The following is a 16,088-nucleotide window of genomic DNA, read 5'->3' on the forward strand; positions in this document are numbered from 1 at the left end:
CAATTACCTAGTTTGATCTCATCAATCGTAACTTACTCAATTATTCATATTAAGAGGTACTATCATAAACATAGCATCATTATACATAGCATAATCAAACTATATGATTGAAACTCCTACAACATTCTATAATGCATACTTTATTCAATCAATATCTAGTAACATGCTAAAATCACTAAGTAAAATATTGAATGTTAATGACAACCAAAAAATGGATTCACATATTATCAAATCTATACCAATATTCATCAATAAATCAAGTAGTAGTGTTGCATAATTTATTCCTACAATCTCCCCATTTCACATTAATGGCAATACTCATCTTAAAACATACATTAATGGCAACAATTACATATCATAACACTACAACATGATAATACTCACATATCCTCTTGACTTATTCATGGATGAGTACACTTATATTCTTCAATACTCACCAATATTTATCATCTTCAAATTATGATGAAACACAATAATGTTTCCACTTTTTTCTATTCTATATTCCCCCTTATGACAATACTCATAGAACTAGATTGCAACACTTCTCTACTTCATGTCTCTTCTTGACTCATATCTTAACTATAACACTTCTCTCCCTAAGTAGCATTCACCAATAGTTCATTTCTCCCCCTTTGACTCATATCTTCTAACTTTACATCACTACCTTTGATATAAGTCCATTCAATATTTTATCTTCATCTCCATATAAATAATTTTGGCATTACAACATCACACTAAGAATTCTCCCATAGTCATGCTAAGAATTCTCTCTAAGTCATGCTAAGACATCTCCCTCAATGGATTATACCACTACATCAATTCATACATATGATATTCTTCGTCAGTACATATGAAGTGATATAATCAACATATTCCTTTAGTTAAATTTAGATAGGAGAATGGCCCCAGATCTACCTTTGATATGAACATACCAGATCTTAAGTCTTCCTATCAATTGCTTTGTAATTGCATCATTCTTTACATTGTTGGAAACAGGGGCAGCGTGAAGGATCTCTGATATTTTTCAAAGGAAGGGTATCTAAGTTTTATATATGTTTTGTATGAGGATAAAGGGTATCCAAAACATCCATTTCTTCAAAGATTGTTTTGGGAAAAACAAAAGTTATTTATCAATTTGTCTTGCTGCTGTCACAGAATTGGAAAAACTTGCATTGACAACATTTTGGTACATTGAGCATTTTGGCTTAGAAGGTATTGAAACTAAAAGGTATTGATTGGAACAAGTTAGATATGCCAAAATAAACCTATTGATTCCTTGAAACCTCCTAGGGTTGACTATTTGTAGATTTTACCCATCAAGACCTAGAAGGGTCTCTTGGAACACTTCTACACTTTTGCTCATTTTGGGTTGTTTAAAGGGCTCATCATAATTTCATTTTATTTATAAGGGGATAGGATGAGGTTGGGGATAGGGTTTACTCGGCCACCTAGACCTAACAAAGCAAACAATTTGATCCCACGATGAAAGGTGAGAGAGATTTGGCAGTTGGCAACTTTGTACTGGCCAACACTAAAAGTTTTAACATCACCTGAGATGGTATTGTAAAATGAAAATGGAGTGTGATCTACAAAAAGAGAGAGAGGTTATTTTAGGTCTCCACAACATGGTCCTTTAGGAACTAGAATCACATCCATACCTCGCACAAGATCTAAGATATGCCTTGTCAAAGATCACAGCCCTATGGCATTTAGTGACCCTTAGGGACATTTCAGTTTGGTGTGCTCGAGAATGTTCAAGCTTTGAAGGGGATAGGATGAGGTTAGGGATAAGGTTTACCTGGCCACCCAGAGCTAACAGAGAAAATAGTTCAATCTCATGATGAAAGGTGAGAGAGATTTGGCAGTTGGCAACTTTGTACTGGCCAACACTGCAAGTTTCAGCATCACCCAAGATGGCAACGTAAAATAAAAATAGAGTGTGATCTCCAAAAAGTGAGAGATTTTATTGTAGATCTCCAAAACATGGTCCTATAAGAACTAGAATCGCATCCATACCTCACACAAGCTCTGAGATATGCCCCATCAAAGATCATAGCCCCATGGCATTTAGTGACCTTTAGGGACATTCTGGTTCGGCGCGCCCGAGAATATTCGAGTGCTAAAGGGGATAGGATGAGGTTGGCGATAGGGTTTACTTGGCCACCTAGGGCTAATAGAGTAGATAGTTTGATCCCACAATGAAAGGTGAGAGAGATTTGGCAGTTGGCAACTTTGTATTGGCCAACACTACAAGTTTTAGCATCACTCAAGATGGCATCATAAAATGAAAATAGAGTGTGATCTCCATAAAATGAGAGATTTTATTGTAGGTCTCCACAACATAGTCCTATAGGAACTAGAATCACATCCATACCTCGCACGAGCTCTGAGATATGCCCTGTCAAAGATAGCAACCCTATGGCATTTAGTGATCCTTAGGGACATTCTAGTTCAGCGTGCCCAAGAATGTTCAAGTGTTAAAGGTGACAGAACACAATTGGAGATGGGGTTTACCTAGCCACTTGAAGCTAATAGAGTAGATAGTTTGATCCCATGATGAAAGGTGAGAGGGAATTGCTAGTTGACAACTTTGTATTGGCCAACACTACAAGTTTCAGCATCACCCGAGATGGCATCATAAAATGAAAATGGAGTGTGATCTCCAAAAAGTGAGAGAGGTTATTGTAGTTCTTAGCAACATGGTCCTATAGGAATTTTAATTGCATCCATACCTCACAAAAGCTCTAAGATATGCCCCATCAAAGATCATAGACCTATGGGATTTACTGACCCTTAGGGACATTGTGGTTCGGCGTGCCTGAGAACATTCGAGCACTGAAGGGGATATGACAAGATTGGGGATAGGGTTTACCCGACCACCTAGAGCTAATAGAGTAGATAGTTTGATCCCATGATGGAAGGTGAGAGAGATTTGGTAGTTGGTAACTTTGTACTAGCCAACACTACAAGTTTCAGCATCACCTGAGATGGTGTCGTAAAATAAAAATAGAGTGTGATCTCCAAAAAGTGAGAGAGGTTAATGTAGGTCTCCACAACACGGTCCTATAAGAACTACAATCCATACCTCACATGAGCTTTGAGATATGCCTCGTCAAAGATCGCAGCCCTTTCGCATTTAGTGACCCTTAGAGACATTCTAGTTCAGTGTGCCTGAGAACATTCGAGAATGTATTAGAAGTCCATTGGATCCTTAGTCGTTGGTGTCTTCAATGAATGTATCTTCATAGAGTGACCTTGGTGCCCTTACACCATTAAGTGATGATGATGAACATGAATAAAATTATGAGATTTGTGCCTACATGTTACAATAAAAAAAGTCATATCTATTTTTAAATTAATAACTATAAAGAAAGTTTCAAGAGAAGCTTAAATTGGAAGACATTTTTTCTATGAGATGACTACTCTTGGTAATAAGCTACCAAATATTGAAACTACACTCAAATCCAATATTTATAAGGCTAAGGAAGAACTTTTGAAAGATAGTAGCTATGCCAAGTGTAAGAATTTTCTCAAGGCAAAAAATGAAAATGACAAGATCTAGTAGCTCAATCGATAACACAAATTTTCCAATTATTGGCCAACACTAGTGCAGGAGCACGAAGGTCACAAGCAGGAGGCAAGATGAGAAATACTTAGCTGGATTGGAAGATAAATGGCCTTCTAAGGTCATTAAAATTTTTAATGAGTTTAATCATGGACATGTGATCTTGTTTTGATCATAGATTGGTCATATTGTAATCAAAGCTTTAATGTAAGCCTTAATGGCATTATTGAGCCTACAAGGTACCTAGGGATCACTAGGAATGGATTTGGATTGATGCTAGGCTAGGGGTGGATAGAAAAGACCTATAAAAATTTGGAATAATGTAATAAGGCTATCAAAGCCTCTAAAAGATGTAAAAGGCACTAAAAGTGCAATATTTTGTAAAATTGCCAATAATCAAGTCATGTAAGGGGTCCAAAGTGTAGATATGATTTTTGTTTTATTTTTTGTGATTAATAAGATTTCAAATGACCATATTAATTTAATGGGATATTCATGTAGCAAGGAATATCAAAAACTTGTCAATTGACAACTAAAAGTGTCAATTTGACAACAAAATAAGGTGATTAATGCACAAAGGTGGTTAGAGGGGTAGTTAGGGAGGTTTCATTTGGTTTTGAGAGTCTAAATGAGTTTAAAACCTCATTACCACATGTGGGAGGCAAGTTTGGATGGTCAAAATTGATTGATAATGTAAGGATTTTGAAGTTTGAGCAACGAATGCATAGTTTTCCCTAAAATTTGAGTGCATAAAAAGGGGTATGTGATTGCTCCCAAGGTGGATTTAGTGTTTTATCCAAAAAAGAGTTCCATTTTATGTTGGAATTCATTTAATATAACCAAAGTTAATGCGTTTGAACCATTTTTGGGTTCTAGAGACATTGCAAAGTAAGAGTTCTAGAAAGCCCTAGGGTAAAGGGGCTAGAAAGGAAGGGTTTGTAAAAACCATTGTAAAGTTGATCATGAGACCAAAAAAATAGAAGAATCCTTGCATTTGAGTCATGTCTTAAATTTTTTTTGGGTCATGGGAGTTCCAAAAGTCAAAGGATTATTAGTTGCTTTGTAAATGGCCTCAAACTAAGCCTAGTTGGCAGATTGAAATAGTTAGTTTTGAGTGATATTTTACAAAAAAAGTGTATTTTTTTTTGGATTATATTTTAGAGTGAGGAAAAGTTTATTTCAATAACCCAATATTTTATAAATTTCTGTGGAAAATTTTGGAGAAAACAAAAAATCAGTGACTGGCAAGGGCTAGTTGGAACAAGCCTAGAAGAGGCAAAATTGAGAAAGTGTAAGAGATGAGTTGCTGAGAGTGTGAAAGGAGTTGGAACATGTTAGATGGGATGTTTTTAGATGATTCAAGGTGTTGTGGCCATGGTATGAAGCCAAGGACAATTTTTGGTATATTGGAGGCACTAGGGTACACTAGGTGCATGATGAATAATGTGAGTGTTTAGAAGACAAATTGAAGATTTGGGTTATAAACTCTTAGAAATGGTTGTCAGAAGATGTTAAAAAGTTAGAAACCTCCTCTTGAACCCTAGTAGAGTCTAATTCCTTGGGTAGATTCCAAGAATACAAGAGAATCACAAAGTTGAGTTGTCGTTCCCTAGGGAATATAGGAGGGCTTTGCATCAAACACACACACTTGTTGTATAGTCACAGATATTGTGATTATTCATGAACTTGAACAAATAACACCATGTTAGAAATATTGTTGTGAAAAATGACTACAAAATAGAGGTAAATGGCCATCAAATATGCATGATTTAAATAGCTACATTAAATAGCCCTTTACTTTATAAATCACTTCAACTCAATCATTACATTGTACAGAAAACCTCATCATATGTCACTTGAACAAACCTATCATGTACAAAATGAGGGAAAAATCCACAAAATGAAATCTTAAAATGTTACAATAGTAAAAACTTCATGGAACACACATGGGATGAATATACATAATCAAGTATTAACCCTTTCAAACATTCCAACTTTATGATAATAATGAGTCAAAGTCCAACAAATTGGAATGCAATGATTGCAAGTATTCTTGGGTATCTATTACAAGAAACCATGGTTTGGAAGAAAATTAAGAGTAAATTAGTCTTGTAGCTAGGAATATGAGCTTGATAATTTTTTTAAAGATGGTCATCTTATGATGATCATGGATAAATCATTCAAAGTATACACTGAACGTACCCAATATATACCCGCATCACTTAAATGACATTAAATTAACATAATCAGATTTCCACAATCCATTAATTATGAAAGTAATGTTTCTAGATTAGATTGTGTGAGTTGAAACATTACTTTCATCACATTAAATGTTGTAACAAAATCAATAAATACAGTAAAAGTTGTTAATATAAGAACCATTTTATGGAAGACTAAATTGATTTTCTGTATACTTTTAATTCTTGTCAAATCCATCAATATACATTTTGTATCCTAAAATATCAAAAGTTTGATTTCTTTTCAATAGACCTAAATAGTCATTTGGTTCTCTCAACCTATAAATCAGCTGATCAACATTATCCTTACAGAGAACTATATTTGTAACTACCCCCTTATCATTAGATTGAGACCTATTTTCCCTCTTACTTTTTGATGACTGTGATCCTCTATAATTTAAGGCATAAGATGATTAACATACAATGGTACTTGAACAAAGAACACTAATAAATATTGAGGATGTGAATTGATAATACCATTTTGTAGATGATTTTGGCATCTCACCCTTTATCACTTGTGCTTTGACTTTATTAGCCCTCTTCTTTGGTGACCTGAAAATGAAGAATTAACATAAAAAATCTAAGATAAGATTAATTCACTAAAATTAGAGATTGAAAAAAATTGAATTTGGCTTGTCATTAAGAATTATCCATTTGTAGAAATCCTTACTTTCTGAGTTATATGATAGCCCTTGCTTGAGGACTATTCAAAACTTCTCCCATTGTATCCTTGCTTTCACCAATTTGAAATTTCTTGTTACATGCACACAATCATGACTTTACATCACAAAGCATTCACATTCTAACAATATTCATGTTCTTTTATTACATTTTGATCCAAACAAAAAATTCTAAACTTTCACTTATTCAAACAACTAATCTAAAAATGGGTCATATTAAAGAATCTAATATAAATTCAAATACAGTATCTAGATTCTAAAAAAATAAAAACATAAAATCTATGATTTAAACTAAATCTCATCACTTACACATCATAACAATACGGTCCACCTTAGTCATGTGGATCATCTTGGGGAAGAGGTTTTAACATTGTATTTGGATCCAATTGGTCACTCTTTCTCTCTCTCCCTCTCCCCCTATTCAATCTAATGAGCCAACTAGATCTGCTCAACATTTTAATGTCTCAAGTATTGCCTCATGGTCTAACTCAAAAACTTTCCAAAGAATCTTATTATGTGGTTTTTCACCATATTTTATCAAGTGGATATTTGATGTGACAACAAGGTTTGAATAATGAAGAATCTTCCTCTCTATTTGCCAATCTTTGAATAACCACAAGTTAGGGTTCTTCATAGAATATCATCTAAGCCATGTGCCTATTACAACCACTGCACCGACATGGTACTCTAAACCTTCACCATCTATAACCGAGTGATCCAATTTTTGTTTGGGTTCAATACAATGACAAATAATAATTTGTCCCTTCCTCATTGTCTTCAACTGCAATAATAGCAAAAACATGGCCTGCAGTGACAAATGTACAAAATGCGATCATTAATTCATAAAATACTTGGGTAAAAGTTATAAAGTTACATATTGAAATTATAAATATATATAAATATATATCACCAGTTTGCACTAGATCTGACAAGTGGTTAAAGTCAATAGATGAATCCATCTCTACCATTTCCAGTGCTTGTGGGGGATAATAGGTGTTAATTGGGCCCAAAACCCATATATCACATTTGTCCACCCATTCAATTGACTCATAGTCATCCCAATTTTTCTCTGCACATGATGGACAATAGCATGCCATTTTTCATGTGTGGATACTCCATGAACCTACATCAAAGCTTCTAAAAGAGTGTAACTCACTAGATCATGTCAGTGTGCAACAATCTTGATATGGTGCAATGTTAGTATTATCTATCAACCAAAAAAATCTACGAACCGTAGACTCACCTTACATACCTAGACCCATTGTAGTGTTACACCATTGGAAAATGGATTTTGCATCTATAATATTTCTCCATCTTTGTACTTTAGTTCTTTACAAGCCAAGACACTTTTAATGCATGTGCCTGCACCATCGTGCTTTCCCTTACCATGACCAACCTCTGTGAAATTTCACATATATTGAATTCTACACAACCTATGCATCCTAGTCAACCAATAGAACATCTATGCATTCTTGAATTGAGATGTGCAATTGTCTGACCAAATAATGTGCTGACGATATGTTATGCCCCTATTAGCTAAATCTCCATAAAATAGTTGAAAACAAAAATGTACAAACTTCGTAGAATGTGATCAATCATCGCTGATGTAAAAATGGTACTCCCTCAAAATCTTCCTGTCATCCTCTGTACTTGTAGGTGAATGCATGAATGTTATGTAAACAAATATGGAAACTTGTTGAGAAGTATAATACTTTGCTTGCACCTCATTTTGTGGTTGTAGTGTGTAGTTCTCTATGAAATCTACAACCAAAACAATGGTATCTAGTGGAAACATATCCTTGCACAACTTGAATTGCAAATCTAGCCATTGAGCTCTATGGGTATGCCTTGCATACTCGTAAATAATCTTTTCACAAAAAATCTTCATGAATTCATACACTGGAATATTTTCAATGATTAAATCACATCTTTTACCATGTTTCCCATCTTTTAGAGCATAGGTCACTGTCTTAAATTTTTCGTAATCTACTATTTCATTTCCAATTGCATGTGTACTATGCATATGTTAACAAGTTGATAAAAGTTGCAAAGAAACATAATATAAGCACGTACCATCCAAGCATGATATCTTGTAAAATTTTTGGCCATCCCCTATTTCATGTAAAATGTTGGATATGAATTCCCTTGAAGATCTTGGTGGCTCATTCATGTCACAATCCTGCAAAAGAAACTGAGAATGCAAAACTATTCATATATGCCTAAAAACATCAAAATGGTTAGAAAATTCAATATGTATACATAAAAAGGTTTACCCATCTCAAAAAATCTTTGACTTATTTGAATTTGAGGATACATACCAATAAATTTTGCAAATTTTTTTTGTCTAAGTTGAGTCCAAAAACTGTTTCACATGTGGGTCACAATTTTGGCTATGAATTCTCCTTCTTACAACATCTCTTTGATTAGGGGAAACACGTGTGTTATTTTTCTAAAAATCTTCGATCAATGATTTCAAGGCTTCACTAATTTCTTTATCCTTTCACAGTAGTCTACCACTAAATGTCCATAACTCAATATTTTTTGGATCTTCCATTCTCTCATGCCTTAGCATGGCTCTCCTTAGAGTACCTCTACCAATTTTTAATGTTTTTCTTGTCTTTCTCATGAGTTGAGCTTTCTTCATTTGGCTACTTACTATTGTCGATGTAAGTACTCGTCTTGTGATATTACTATCTTTGGTGCATGATTTAGAACCCACTTTTTCATAAGCACTCATTAGATTCTTTACAATATTTTTTTCATTTGAATCGTCCATTATTCTTAGCTCAAGAATCTTCATGATAGGCCTAAATTTCAAATTTCTCATCATTTCAACAAATAATTGGCATTGACCTATAATATTTAATTCTTCAAAAAAAATCTCCACATACAATTAACTTTTCTTTGACAAGTATGCTTGCTAATCTTGTCAAGCATTGATTTCAAAATGTTAGTATCAATATCAATCAAATATTTTGGTCTTTTAAAATGAATTCTAGAAGGTGTTATAATCTCTTACATTCCCTCAAGATTTTAGAACGTCAACATAAGGTCGAGTGTCTTGCATACCTTGAATTGAAGATGATGTGCCTTGACAAGAAAATGCAAAAGATAGAATATCACCTACTTGATTTGTTGATTTTGTTCCTTCAACATGACATGATGGAGTGTGTATATCATCGGATCTACAAATCAGTGTCTCTTCAACATGAGAGGATGATATGACTTCAACATTGAAAGATGGTGTAGCAAAAAATATGACTCCAACATTGAAAGATGGTGTAGTGGACGATATGACTCCAACATTAAAAGATGGTGTAGTGGACAATATGACTCCAACATTGGAAGATGGTGTAGCAGATGATATGACTCCAACATTGAAAGATGGTTTAGCTTCACAATTTAATTGTCTTCTTGAGCATAACAGTCTCATTCATTCTCTTTGTCTTTCCAATTCTTCCTCTTTGATTCTTTGTACTGGTGGTTCTTGATCCTATTCAAAAGTCAATTCTTCATTATTGCTTTGCAATTTTCTTTGCTCATGTAGTAATTTCATTTTATCTCTTTTAATTGCCAAATATCTCTCTCTCTATCTTCATTTTTTTGAGTTTTTGGTTTCTTCCTTGGCATGATGATGATTTCTACATGTAAAATTATTCAAACATTTGAATCACCTAAAATGTGTAAATTACAAATTATTCAAATACATATAAATATTATAATTATTTGAATGAATACACAATATATATCAAACAACTTGTCAAATTTCTAACCATTTCGAAATAACATTTCATTCAAACATAAAAAATTTCAATGAATTCACTATATATTAAACAACATGTCAAATTATAATCAAATTTGTATCTATATATCAACAAACAATATTTAAAATAGATTACACTAACCTTTTCTATACAAGAAATATTCAAAAAGTCCTCAAATCATGTATCCAATGATTTAATTTGGTGTTTGCTAGCTTCCAAAAGTGTTGAAATAGTGTTTGCTATGTTGAAACTTGTGATTTTTGTCAAAATAACAAAGTGCATAATAGACCAAAAGCAAAGAATGGATGAAATGGGCCCCAAAGTTTCTTTTTGTCCATTTTTAGGTGATTTCACATAGTGCGTACGCACTATGTGGAAACACATCACTCTCCATCTTTCCTACTCTCTATCCTTCCTACTCTCTCTCTCATCCCTAACCCTCTCTCTCTTCCTACTCTCTCTCCCCTCTCCCATCCCTTACGCTCTCTCTCTCCCCTCTCCCATCGTTTACTCTCTCTCTTGCTCTCTCTCTCCCACCACCTACTCTCTCTAACTCTCTCACCCTCTCTACTCACCCATCCCCTACTCTTTAGATCTCTCACACACACTCTTATCCCCCCACTCTCTTCTCTCCCATCCCTTACTCTCTACATCTGTCACACACACTCCCATCCCCCTATCTCTTTCCGTCTCCCTCTCCCACTCCCCCTCCTACCACCTACTATCTCTCTCTTGAGTTCTCTCTCCCTCTCTACTCTCTCTCTCTCTCTATCTCCCATCCCTTACTCCCACTCTCTCTCCAATCCCCTACTCTCTCTCACACTCTCCCAACCCCTAATCTCACACTCTCTCTCCCATCCCATATGATATCTCTCTGCCACCACCTACTCACTCTCACACTCTCTCTCCCATCCCCTACTCTATCTCTCTTACACACATACTCCCATCCCCCCCTCTCTCCCTCTTCCACTCCCTCTCCCACCACCTACATTTTCTCCCCCATCCCCTACTATCTCTCTCCTCTCCCATCCCCTACTCTCACACTCTCACACTCTCTCCCATCCTGTACTTTTTCTCTCTTACACACATTCCCATTCCCCCTCTCTCTCTCCCTCTCCCACCACCTACTTTCTCTCCCCCATCACCATACTCTCTCTCTCTACCACCCCCTACTCTCTCTCTTTCATAGACACACACACACACACACACTCTTATACCCCCACTCTCTTCTCTCCCATCCCCTACTCTCTACATCTGCCACACACACTCTCATCCTCCCTATCTCTCTCCCTCTCCCTCTCCCACTCCCTCTCATACTGCCTACTATCTCTCTCTCTCTCTCCCTCTCTAGTGTCTCTCTCTCTCCCATCCTATATGAGCTCTCTCTGCCACCACCTACTCACTCTCACACTCTCTCCCATACCCTACTCTGTCTCTCTTACACAAACACTCCCATCCCCTGTCTCTCTCTCTCCCTCTCCCACTCCCTCTCCCACTACCTACTTTCTCTCCCCCATCCCCTACTCTCTCTCCTCTCCCATTCCCTCCTCTCTCACACTCTCACACTCTCTCCCATCCCCTACTTTGTCTCTCTTACACACACAATCCCATCCCGCCTCTCTCTCTCCCTCTCCCACTGCCTTCTTTCTCTCTCCCATCGTCGTACTCTCTCTCTTTGCCACCCCTTACTCTCTCTCACACTCTCACACTCCCTCCCATCCCCTACTCTTTCTCACACTCTCACACTCTCTCCCATCCCCTACCCTCTCTCTTTCATAGACACACACACTCTTATCCCCCCACTCTTCTTCTCTCCCATCCCCTACTCTCTACATCTATCACACACTCTCCCATCCCACCTATCTCTCTCCCTCTCCCTCTCCTACTCCCTCTTCTATTGCCTACTATCTCTCTCTCTCAAGTTCTCTCTCTTCCTCTCTACTCTCTCTCCCATCCCTCTCTCACTCTCTCTCTCTCCCATCCCCTACTCTCTCTCTCTCTCTCTCTCTCTCTCTCTCTCTCTCCCCCATCCTGTACGAGCTCTCTTTGCCACCACCTACTCTCTCTCTCACACTCTCACACTCTCTCCCATCCCCTACTCTGTCTCTCATACACACACACTCCCATCCCCCCTCTCTCTCTCCTCTCCCATCCCCTACTCTCTAGATTTGTCACACACACTCCCATCCCCCCCCTCTCCCTCTCTGACTGCCTCTTGCATTGCCTACTATCTCTCTCTCTCAAGTACTCTCTCTCCCTCTCTAATTTCTCTCTCCCATCCCCTACTCTCACTCTCTCTCTTCCATCCCCTACTCTCTCTCACACTCTCTCCAATCCCCTACTCTGTCTCTTTATCTCTCTGTCTCTCTTTTTGTCTATCTCTCTTTCTCTCTCTCTCTCACCCCCATCTCGTATGAGCTCTCTCTACCACCTCCTACTCTCTCTCTCTTAGTCCCTCTTCCACTTCCTACTCTCTCCCATCTCCTACTCTATCTCTCTTACACACTTCCATTCCACCTCTCTCTCCCTCCCACTCCCTTTCCCACTACCTACTATCTCTCTCTCTCACTCTCACTCTCTCCCTCTCTCTCCCATCCCTCTACCATTACCTACTCTCTCTATCTCTCTCTCCCCTCACTCATTCCCCACTCTCTCTCTCTCTCTCTCTCAGACACCCATCCCCCCTCTCTCCTCTCCTATCCCATACTTTTTCTATCACTTGCTCTCCCTCTCCCACTCCGTCTCCCATCGGCTACTCTCTCACTCTCACTCTCACACTCTCTCTCTCTCTCTCTCTCTCTCTCTCTCTCTCTCTCACTCTCTCTCACTCTCACTCTCTCTTACTCTCACTCTCACTCTCTCCCTCTCTACTCTCTTTGTCTCTGCTACCCCCTACTCTCTCTTACATTTTCACACTCTCTCCTATCCCCTACTCTCTCTCTCTCTCTCTTTCTCTCTTACACACTTTTCTATCCTCATTCTCTCTACCTCTCCCATTTCCTACTGTCTCTCTCATCTTCTACTCTCTCTCAAGCTAATCTTTCTTCCCATTCTCCCATTCCATACGTTCTCTTTCACACACATGCACTCCCATCCTCCTCTCTCTCACTCTTCCTCTCCCACTCTATCTCCCACTACCTACTCTATCTATCTCTTTGTCCCTCACACACACACACACACACACACACACACACACACACACACACACACACACACACACACACATAGCCATTCCCCTGCCCCCACCCCCACCCATCTCTCTTTTGGTCTTGGTTTGCAATTTAGGCCTCAATAGTGTGTGCGCCATATAGCATGCATGTGCTACTAAGAATTCAATGCTTCCAATAGCATGTGTGTGCTACAGTGTGTGTTTGCTATAGGGAGAATTCACTATTGAAAGCTTTGCATTAAACCCAAGCCTAAGGCTTGGTTTTGACTTGGAGATCCAACCCAAAGGTTTGGAGTTTATAAATAGGTCTAAGATATTTTTTCCAACAAACATACCAAAAATGATCAATTGATTTTTATTGTCTGCTCCCCTTCGAGATTCCTCATGGTTGGGTATCGATAAGATCAGGTTACATAGCATTATAGGTCTCTGTGTTAGCTATCTAACCATATAATTTATTTTTAATTTGAACTATTTCAAGCCATTCATCTATAATTTCTTTTGAATGTATGTTCATTTTTTGTCAAAAACCACCATGTACTAATTGGGCTATAGATTTTAGATCATTCATCAAATTTTACAACAACTTACTCTTTTAGAAACTAGACTCCATTCTACACACTTTGAAAAAAAAGAAGTTTTGATTTTAGATTAGTTTTCAATTATTTCTAGGGGCAGCACATAGATATTTCACATTTTTGGGATGTTTCTAGTTAAAAAATTCATTAAAAAAATACACATTATAAAATTACCCAAAAAATTTGGGATAAACTACATAGTGTTATGTAACTTTTGACTAGAGTGATGCACTTGTTAGGATAAATTACCCTTTTATAGGATTTGAGATTGATGCACTTGTTAGGATGAATCATTGGATAAATCTAAAATGTAACTTTGATTGCTGATGAAGATTCTTTTAAATAAAATTGATCACCTAACTATGATAGATGAGTCTTTTCCTTTCCTAGTCATGCGTGTATTCTTTTAAACGATATCCTCTTTCATTTTCACTTGAACAATGTTCTTCAACACATTCTTACATCTTATACTTATATAACCATTCAAATAATTATTGCATAGGTCATCTACAATATGATTATATCCACAAACAATTACCAAGTTAGCTCAATATTTTAGCTCAGGTCCAATGACTTACTCAGGTGATACTAAAGATACTCATGCACCATTGTTACCTTAGATAACTCTAGCACTCGTTTGATTCTAGATGCTCGATTCATAATTGATTACTTAGTAAACATATCTAACTTGGTTTTCACCACTCTAGCATCTTGCTTACTATTCTAAAAAACTCTTCTAATTTAGTTCTAATTGGAGCTTATTAGGTTTTGTCAAATGGGTTGACACTATAAATTAATTTGAATTTATTTGAAATATGGTCAGATATATGACTTAATGTTTGTCATTTATAGCAACATATATTCAACATTTTATTATGCATTTAGAGAAAGAAAATTGTCCAAGTATTAGACAATTTATAGCAGCACAAAGCATAAATGTTAAGAGTACAAATGAATCCTCGAGAGTTAGCTCATGTGCAGTTGAGGGTAGCTTCATGACAACATCACGATGACATGTACTAGTGCACAAAAGTGTATGATTAGTATGATGCAAGTTATGATTAAAATACCAATGTAGGTATCAAACAAGCAGAATAGAGAATAATAATGAATTAAATAGTACAAATTTAGGAATTATTTTGGTTGCAAGATAATTACCAAGTCATGTTGAACCAACTATGTGGAAATTCTAGAAGTTATTTTATTTTATAATGTCTTCAAGCATGTGAAGACATTAAGGATGATAGTATAGAACTTTGTAAATGTGCAAGGTATAAATAAACATTTTATATTGCACATTTATGTGAGAGATGCAAGGATTAGATGTGACATGAGAATTTTTATGAGAACCATCTATGATCCTTATGTGATGTGAATTCTGATGTATGATTAGAAACAATGTAAAATACAACAATGAGAAAAATATTATATGTATATCTATTCTTGTGAAGAATTGAATTGTATGATTGCATGTTAGGGTAGCGAGCTCTTCTTCCGCATATTGTATTTGTTCTACCAACTCCTAATAGTGTTGAAGCAACTCCTTTCAAGGTCGAGGCTTCTAACAAGGCCTAGTTTTCGAAGAGGAACTTGAGACACTATATGTTCTTCATAAACTCCTAACAAGGTCAATATTCTTTTCAGGATGCTATTTTTTAGTGAATCATCTAGTGGGTATCATCCTCACCTTGGTTTTCCCTTGGTGAGGCTTTCCCCAGTTAAAAAATAATGGTCTTATGAGTTCTTTATGTGCATGATTATATTTACTATTCAGCATTATTGATTTACTTCAATATGCAAGTTATAAAGTAATTAACAATATTCAGTTGTGGACAAAAGTTTGTAGATTACTGCTTGACCACTCACCCACCCCCCCCCCCCCCCCCTCTCAGTATTATCTGTTTCCAAAAAGTGGTATTAGAGAGAAGTTACTTTGAAGAGGCTCAACAACTTAATTAAGATCCCAATGAACATGGAATAGTTGAAGAAGAATCTTGAAGAAGCCCTTGAGCAGATTGATATTCTTTTAGAAGAAAGAGATAACCTAAAAGATAGATATAAAGATGCAAAAGTTTACATTGGAAAACTGTAGGAG

Source organism: Cupressus sempervirens, chromosome 5, assembly GCF_028749045.1.
Source record: "Cupressus sempervirens isolate cs-2001-9-10 chromosome 5, ASM2874904v1, whole genome shotgun sequence".
Classification (NCBI taxonomy): Eukaryota; Viridiplantae; Streptophyta; class Pinopsida; order Cupressales; family Cupressaceae; genus Cupressus; species Cupressus sempervirens.